The 9,055-nt window shown below is 43.3% G+C and overlaps 1 pseudogene; it reads right to left on the reverse strand.

Moving 5' to 3' along the window:
* Positions 1 to 2,366: 2,366 nt before the first annotated feature.
* On the reverse strand, positions 2,367 to 4,883 carry LOC132492637 (zinc finger protein 354A-like; annotated as a pseudogene).
* Between the last annotated feature and the right edge of the window lie 4,172 nt (positions 4,884 to 9,055).

The raw sequence follows: 9,055 nt of genomic DNA on the forward strand, positions 1-9,055 counted from the left end.
TTCCAAAAGGATGCTCGCGGAGTCAGCCTCCCTCACTTACTGGCCAGATCTACCAGTTCTCTATCACCTGGCTAACAACAGAGCTGGGACAAATATGGCTTTCTTCTCCCTGGGCTAATGTTCTTTCCAATTTGTTGAGTGTTTGATGATCTTTAGATGTCCCTTCTAACCTTGGCTTCTGAGTCAGGTTTTCTTTTGAGTCTTGCCTGCCAGTCTAAAGAAGGATTTATAGACACCCTCCCCCCACACTCCTGCTTTGGAGGAGTCAAAAGGACTCCTCCAAAGCAGGAGTCAAAGCTGCTCTATACAGACAGAGGCCTTCGGGATTCTCGAGGACTCCAGTTTAAGAAAAACTCTTTCCCTGTTTCCTCCTCTCATGTCTATCCTAGAAAAGTATGATCTTTCAGTTTCACTCTAGGGCGCAGGTTTCCCAAGTAGTTTCCTCATTATGCAATGGCACAGGAAGGGAAACAGCCCTGCGTTGGAAGTAGGTATCAGAATGAGAGCAATAAAGTTCTACAGGACAGTATTATGTAAAGGAGGAGGCCTGGAAAGGTGCATTCTTTCATATAGTTTGAAAAAAAGCGAGCTTCACTGGCAGATGGGGAATGTATGTGGAGCCTTTGCTCCCCTCTAGGAAACCACAGTGCAGAATTTTAAGGTTTAAGAGCAAAGCTAGGCTATCCTCTGCAGTTAACATTTCTTTGGAGAAACAGCTGCTGGCTTGCTGCTTGGCCCTAATAGAGATTGAATGCCTGATGATAGGCTGTAGACTTACAGAATACCTTGTTATCATTATGGCATTCCACATAATGGTGCTTCTGACCAGGGAATCCATTAACAGTGAGCTGTCTGATACACCAAGCCATAAAATTGGGCGGGCACAGTAGCACACCATCATCAAGTAGGAATGCTGTATTTGAGACTCCCCATGAGCACGTATCTCAGATTTTCATGGTTCCTACTTTTGCTGCATTCCCTCCTTTCTCTCAATACCCCTAAGGAGTTCTGTATGACCAGCTGACCAAGAAAGAAAAATTTCAGACTTGCCTTATAGGTGGTTTTGCGTGAAAAGCTGGGAGCATCTAAAAGTAGGCAGTTGTTACACAGCCTCACTTAGGAGTGGCATGAAGGACAGTGGTGAGGGGACATCCTGACGGTAGGCAGAACTTTTGAGCAGTCTACCTGGTTATTCATTTTTGCCTGGAAGGAGAGAGAGCAAGGTACGGAACTATATGGACTCAAGGGCAGTGACTAATGGTTGGGTTGGATGATCAGAAACTTGAAGGAGGGCTTCCCTGGTGGCACAGTGGTTGAGAGTCCACCTGCTGATGCAGGGGACATGGGTTCGTGTCCCGGTCCGGGAAGATCCCACATGCCACGGAGCGGCTGGGCCCGTGAGCCATGGCTGCTGAGCCTGTGCGTCCGGAGGCTGTGCTCTGCAACAGGAGAGGCCACAACAGTGAGAGGCCCACGTACGGCAAAAAAAAAATAAAAAAGGAAACTTGAAGGAATACCACTTAAAAGTTGGTAGAAGGAGGTCTGGGGAGAAATAAGTGGATAGGTCTCTCAGAATAAGCAAAATATGAAAAGATCTTTGTGTCTCACAGCAGAGAAGTTTAATGATCAAGTGAGCAAGGTGACCTATTCTGTGGATGTTGGTCAGCCTCTTTTCTGAGAGACCCCATCCTTGCCCATTGAGCTACTAAAAATAGTGGCCAGGTCAGGAGAGCTGAAGGCTACGCATGGACTCAGCAGCATGAACTTCCACTCGCCAAGCCTACAGCCCCTGCTCCAGGCCCACCTCCAATCGCCAGCTGTACATCTGCAGAGGCAGTAGCTGCACAGAGACCACAGCTTCCCAAGGACATTTCCTTAAGCTCCCCCTTCATTGTCCCAACTTGGCTGTAGGACATGCTGGGTTTCTCATATTTCTCTTCAAGCTCTGATTTCAGGAGATAGCTAGTGAGCATCAGGAGGATGTATTAATAATTCTTTCTCTGCTCCTTCAACTTCCTCTTCCAGATCTTCACTTCCCCAGCAGGGCAGGGGGCCACATTTGCATAAGGTCTAATTTCCATAATAAATCCCCTGTTCCGATAACACTCATGAGAACTTCGCTTCCCTGACTGAACCCTGGCCGGTAAAAGGGGATTAGGTGTGGGTGAGTAGACCATGCATTTTATCCAGGTGAGGCCCTTTAAGATCGCTAGCTTTTCAGGACATGACTCTTATGTGTAGTTCTTCTGCAGTCTGGAAGGTGAGGACTAAGATGGAGTGGGATTGCTATGCATAGAAAGAAATGAAAAACTGGAAGGAAATTCCCCAAATCTAAAATAATGTTAACGTCTTGCTTTTTTTTTTTTTTTGAAGAGAACAGACTTTTATTTCTACTTTTAAATGAAATCCAGGCACAAAGCTTGACATCAAGTCAGGAAAAGGACAAACCCCAGAAAGTCAGAGGTAGTTTACAATTCATTTTTAACTTTCATTTGGTCCTTTTCTCTAAAAATGTATAATTTCTTTGACCACATCTTTTATATACTATTACAATGTCAGTTATTTTAAAAAAAGTATTAAGTTTACAGTTTAACAGGAAATCCAGTGCACACTTCCCCTCATCACCCAGATGTTTACAACAATTACATATGATATGCAGCATGCGATGCTGTAGAGAAAACAATTACTTTACAAATGCCCAAAGTCAATGTCTCCAGTCCGGAATTCTTCATTTTAGGTTATTATAAAGTGTCTGATAGGACTGAACAATTTCCACTTTTCTCATTATCTATTACATAGGTTTATCCTTGGAATTTATTCTTTGATGACTAAATCATAGAATGGCTTTTCATATCCATTACATTTATTACATCACTTTCATGTATTCTGATGAGCTTTGGTTTCAGAATGTCACACATGCAAACCTACTTTCTAGGGGTTCTCTTCAATATGAATTTTATGATGATTAGTAAGAGATGACCTGTGATTGAAAAGTTTCCCACATGTATTACATTCATAGGGTTTCTCTCCAGTATGAATTCTCTGATGGGCAATACGTGATGAGCTTTGTCTAAAAGTTTTCCCGCATGTATTACATTTGAAGGGTTTCTCTCCTGTATGAATCCTTCGATGTTGAATAAGAGCTGATCTTTGGCCAAAAGATATCCCACATTCTTCACATCGATATGGTTTCTCTCCTGTGTGAATTCTCTGATGATTACTAAGGGTTGAGTTACACCTGGATGTTTTCCCACACTCATTACATTTATAGGGTCTTTCTCCAGTATGCATTCTCTGATGTTGAATGAGAGCTGAACTTTGTCTGAAGGCTTTCCCACACACTTTACATTTACATGGTTTCTCTCCAGTATGAATTCTTTCATGAATAGTAAGTGTTGAGTGGGAACTTAAGGCTTTACCACATTCATTACAATTATAAAACTTCTCACCAGTAAGAATTATTCGGTGTCTGTTAAGTCGTGAAATAGAAATGAAACCTTTTCCACATTCATTACATCTATAAGGCTTTTCTCCAGTGTGAATTCTTTCATGTTGAATAAGAGATGCACTCTGACTGAAGGCTCTCCCACATTCACTACATTTAAAAGGTTTCTCTCCTGTGTGTATCCTCTGATGATAACGAAGGGATGAACTAGACTTAAAGGTATTGCCACATTCATTACATAAATAGCACTTCTTTCTGGAATTCATTCTCTGACATCCAGGAAGGGATGCATTGCAACTAGATGCCTTCCTACCTGGATTATATTTATAGAGGTTTTCTCCAGCATGGATTTTTTGATGTATAAAAAGGCCTGACCTTCTGCTGAAGGATTTACCACATTCTTTACATCTATAGGATTTCTCCACAGTGTGTGTTCTTAGGTGTTTATAAAGGGATGTACTGAGAGTGAAGGCTTTCCCACATTCTTTACATATATAGGGTTTCTCTCCAGTATGAGTTATTTGATGTTGAATAAGAGCTGAACTTTCGTTAAAGGCTTTCGAACAGTCTTTACATTTAAACAATTTCTCTCCACTATGGTTTATCTCATGTTTATGAAGGGAGGAAGTATTAATGAAGGTTTTCTCACACATACTACATTTATAACGTTTCCCGGCTGTGTTGATTTTTTGTTGATTAAATAAATTGGAATTCTGTTTGAAGCTGTTTCCTTGTATTTCACATTTTGGTGGGGTTTGTTCTCTGGGAACCATCTGTTGCCTAACAAGGACTGACTTTGGGCTGAAGTTTTGGCCAAAATCAGTATTTTCATGTTTTCTTTCTACAGTGAGGATTTTTTTGTGAGGGACTGAAACTATCTGAACACTTTCTTTTTTCTTCTGCTTTTTCTCTAATCTGTCTTCATATGTGCAGGGGTTTTCTAATTTGAAGTCCCAGGGTCCATTCCTTTTGGATCTTTTCATTATCAGCTCCTGAAATGAAGAACCTTGTGTTTGAGTTGACTTTGTGGTTTTATAACTGTTCTTCCATCCAGACTGCTGCCTGCAGAGATTCCGCACCCACTCACCTAGAGAGGAGCCTCCAGGGCTTTCTCTCTCTACCTTCCAGGGATCTTCTCCTTGCTGCAACAGGGAGATCACCTCGGGTTTGGAAAATGGGGAGCCCCAATGAGACAAGGTTACTATAGTTCTCCAGCATCACATCTTGGTACAAGTTTCTCTGAGAAGGAGCCAGGTTTCTCCACTCATCCCACGTAAAGAACACAGCCACATCTTCAGACATCACTGACACCCGAGACCTTGCTTCCCTCTGTTCAGTAGCCATGTCCTCTTTCTGGGCAGTTTCACCTTAGGATGGGAGAAGTCTCCAGAAGCCAGATCTCGCCCAGGCATCGGGGGTTCCACGGGCTGCAGGCTGGAGGCTCCGGAACTGCCACGGCCGGACAGAAACTTCTGCTGGGGACTCCACGCGGTGCCGCCTCGGCGGACCTCTGGCGAGTAATTAGCTCATGCCAACGGCAAACGCCCCAATGTCTTGCTTTTGGTGGTAAGGCTACATATGGTTTATGTTTTCATTTTTTTCTACTGCTATTATAATTTCTAAATTTTTTATAAGAAATAGATTTGATCTATTACTTGATTAGTGAAAAAATAACAAATTTTGCTTCGAATAAAATCAGGGAATTAAAAAAGTTCAGGTTACTTGGTGACATATACATACACTAGGGCATAATACAAAATCCATTTGTTGAATAGAGTTGAATTAATCAGTTTACACTCATTGTATACCAAGAACAAGGTTACTAGTTCAAAAAACACACCAAGTTTCAGTACCTCAAACAGTAAGTAAGACTGAGTGTGTCAGTGAAGCTCCTTCCATTACAAGAGGAGGCTTTATAAGGCTCAATGTGTGGTGGTTTGTTGTAAGAATACATAAGACATTAAAATTGCTGGAATTTTTAACTGTCCCACATCTCATAGTGGCGCAGAGTGTCGGAGACCCTTCAGAGCCTGGGCCTGGATTGAGGTTCATCTGGCTCAGAAGTAACTCTTGGGAACCTAGGAGAAAGTTATGGGTATTTATTCAAACATTTCGCTAATAGATAATTCAGCTTCTTCCTATGCTTTCCCCGTGTGTACTCGCTGTTAAAGAAAATTAGATCATTTATAAGAAAAATTTAAAAATCAATCTCATTCTTTGTACATCACAAGTATTTTATCATATAGGCAATAGGGAGCTACAGTGGAGATTGAAGCAGGAAAGTAAACTGAGGTTTGAGGTTGAGATTAATAATAAAGCAGGCTGGAAAGAGGGTGAAAGGAGTAAAGTCACAGAGGCAGAGAAGACAACCAGTATGTTAGTGTAACAACCTAGACAAAAAAATAATGTAAACCGACTCAAGAAACTGGCAAGTAGAACCAAAAATTATGTTGGAGAAACTAATGAAAGTATCATATTAGCATAATTAGAAACCTATTTGTTTAACTTTAATGAAAAGCTGCATTTTATTTTCAAAGAGTAAAGAAAGGTTGACCTTGCTTTTAGTCAGACATAATGTGGGATTTTCAATCCTATGGATTTGTTAATTACAGATTTCTTCCTATCTGTCTGACAAGGCAACCTGTGATTCCTGATCATATGATTGCTGAAAAGCACTGGTTACCCGTAGACTAGGTTGTGCTGCAGTAACAACGCCCAAACCTCGGTGGCTTAAAACCACAAGGTAGGGGCTTCCCTGGTGGCGCAGTGGTTGAGGGTCCGCCTGCCGATGCAGGGGACGCGGGTTCGTGCCCCGGTCCGGGAGGATCCCACGTGCCGCGGAGCGGCTGGGCCCGTGAGCCATGGCCGCTGAGCCTGCGCGTCTGGAGCCTGTGCTCCGCAACGGGAGAGGCCACAGCAGTGAGAGGCCTGCGTACCGCAAAAAAAAAAAAAAAAAAAACACATGGTAATTTCTCCCTCACATACAGGTCTATCATGGGTCAGCTGCGGGCACTGTTGTGCAGCAGCCTGGCTCTAGGATCAGGCCGAAAAATCAGCCACCATCTGCCACCACTTACCTTTCACTGTGGTAGAGGGAAAAAGACGGTAGCCCATCATACACCAGCTTATAAAGCATCTGTCTAGAGTAGAACATTATACCTCACTGGTCAAAGTAAATCATATAACCCCACTCAACTTTCAGGGAGTAGAGAATTGTAGTCCTGCTGTGTGTCCAGTCAGAACCAGAAATCTTTCTGTGAACAATGCTAATGTTCACCCCACTGGTTATGGCTTCTTCATTAGCAGTGTTGTCTTGGCTAGCTTGAAACTCATGAACTACCTAGAGATCAGGAAAAAGACTTTAAAGTAAGACTCTACCTGCAGCAGCCAGTAGTGATGCTATTAATTCCCACAAGCTTAGTTAGAAAGCCCTAAGGTCTTAGCTATTTATATAGCTGCAAACACCCAAGACACTTCCTGACAGATTATGTATGTGGAGTACAATAATAGCCTTAGTAGAATTTCCGTTCTGGTTTCTGTCTTGTCAGGAATCTTCCCTGCGGTCTACCTAGGGCCTCCCAAGCTGTACCCCAGGCTTGTTCTTCACCTTCTGCCCTGCTGTGCACAGTGACTATTAAGCATCTGTCCTCTCCCACTGCGGGGAGGGCTGTGTGTCCACAAGGTATTGTTAGTGCAGCAACATATGCTAGTGGAGCACTTGGGAAGCAGGCTAGATGGAAAACAGGGGGACTTAATTGAATTAGAAGCATGCACGCAGGATATTCTGGTCTGCAATCTTTGCAGCCCCCTCTCTGTTTGTCAGAGAAAATCTGTCTACTTTCACATGATCTGCTAGCATTTGGGATTTATTCTCTGCACCTTCTACTGAATCCAATAGCCGTCTCTTATTCTCTTGCATCCTCACATTCTATAAACCAAAGAAATATGGTCTTTTGCAATAGTTCCGCAGTGCTTGCCAGAAATAGACAAACGAAGTAGTGCTGAGGATGAATGAGGGCCTTAGGACATCCCACACACTGGGTTCCACCTTGCTTTGCACCGGCCAGCCCCCTAGGTATGGGTTCCCACACTTTCCTGATGATAAGATGCAACAAATGTATTGGTTAAAATACAGATTGCCCAGCCTATCCTGGGGAAGATATGAATCAGAAGGTCTGGATAGGGCCTCAGGAATCTGATTTTTAAAACACTTGAGATAAGTCTTATTTTCAGGAAAGTTTGGGAAACATTGGCCATTGTTTGTTCCCTTCCTCTTACAATACTTGGACGTTTTTCAACTTCACCAAACAAAGCTGCAAGGCTGGAGAACGATACCACCAAACCTTTCTCAAATAACCTCAACCTATCTGCTTCTCCTATGATAAAAATTTCTAGTCTCTAGTTGTATCATATCTAGTGTACTTTCATATACTTTTATATAGTGTTGGGCTATTGTCTCCAGCTGTTTCACTAGGTATGTGTAGTTTCTCCCTATAAGTATAAATTCCCAAAAGTCAAGACTAGTGCCTCTGCTTTGTTTTGTCTTCCCTTCCCTCTTTACACGTCTAGCATCATATCCTCCTTTACCTCTGTCTCTAGCATCTAATTATCTATCTCCCCATTAGAATGTAAACTCCATGAAAGCATGAAGCTTACCTCCTCCACAGTATTTAGAACTGTGCCCAGCATGTATTAGGTGCTCCAGATAAATGCATCTTGGCTTGTGGGTCAGATTAATAATAAAGTTTTAAACAAGTCTGAGACGTTTCAAATGTTACAAGGTTGCTGCTATCTTGACTGCTTTATCAACGTGATGATTCCGTTTCCTCCTTTGGCCGTCTCTTTCCAGTCCCTGCCTTTTCCCCTGCCTAGACTGTCCTAAAGAGCCTTTTTCTAATCTAATGGGTACAGAAACAGAAGTCCGGAGCTGAATACAAGTAATGAACAGTTTTGATTTTTGCTGGCCCGCAATCTATTCCTCTTCATTTTGTTAACAGAAGCCCGATTCCCTTTCAGGGAACCATCTCAGCCTCTGTACTGAGGTAGGAGTGACCCAGACCTGACCAATCAGTGTATCCCTTTGCCTCAAAGCTTGTTTCAGGAATGGCTATATGACCCCTGGGTCTAATCAGAGTTGGGGACTTCTGCTGGGACTTTGGCAAAGACTGACCCTTGCACTGCTGAGGTTGCTAGCTAGAGAATAGTACAATAGCCTAGAGTTTGTGGGGGGCCTCCCGTGGAGAGTGCCTGCCTGAGACTGAAACCAGCACAGCGAAGAACAGGATGCAGTGCTGATCAGAGAAGACAGGCATAGAGAGAGTAGTGGTGACCCGGGAACACGTGCCATAGGGACAGGCTATGGGACGCACTTGTTCTGTGACCTCTTGCAGGCGTCCTGCACATGGTCTGCTTGTCTGGTGTCAAGCGCAGCCCTCGTACTCAGGGCAGGCTGGGTGAAGAAGAGAGCTTTGTTTGCAGGGAACGTGCTGCCCAGGGGCTCACCCCACACATGACCAGGCTCACCCCCTGTCGTCCTTTACCAGCAGCCTTCAAAGGGCTTCCTAAATGCCCTTCCATGCTCTTTTTATACACTGTGCGCTCATGCTACCA

Source organism: Mesoplodon densirostris, chromosome 6, assembly GCF_025265405.1.
Source record: "Mesoplodon densirostris isolate mMesDen1 chromosome 6, mMesDen1 primary haplotype, whole genome shotgun sequence".
NCBI lineage: Eukaryota > Metazoa > Chordata > Mammalia > Artiodactyla > Ziphiidae > Mesoplodon > Mesoplodon densirostris.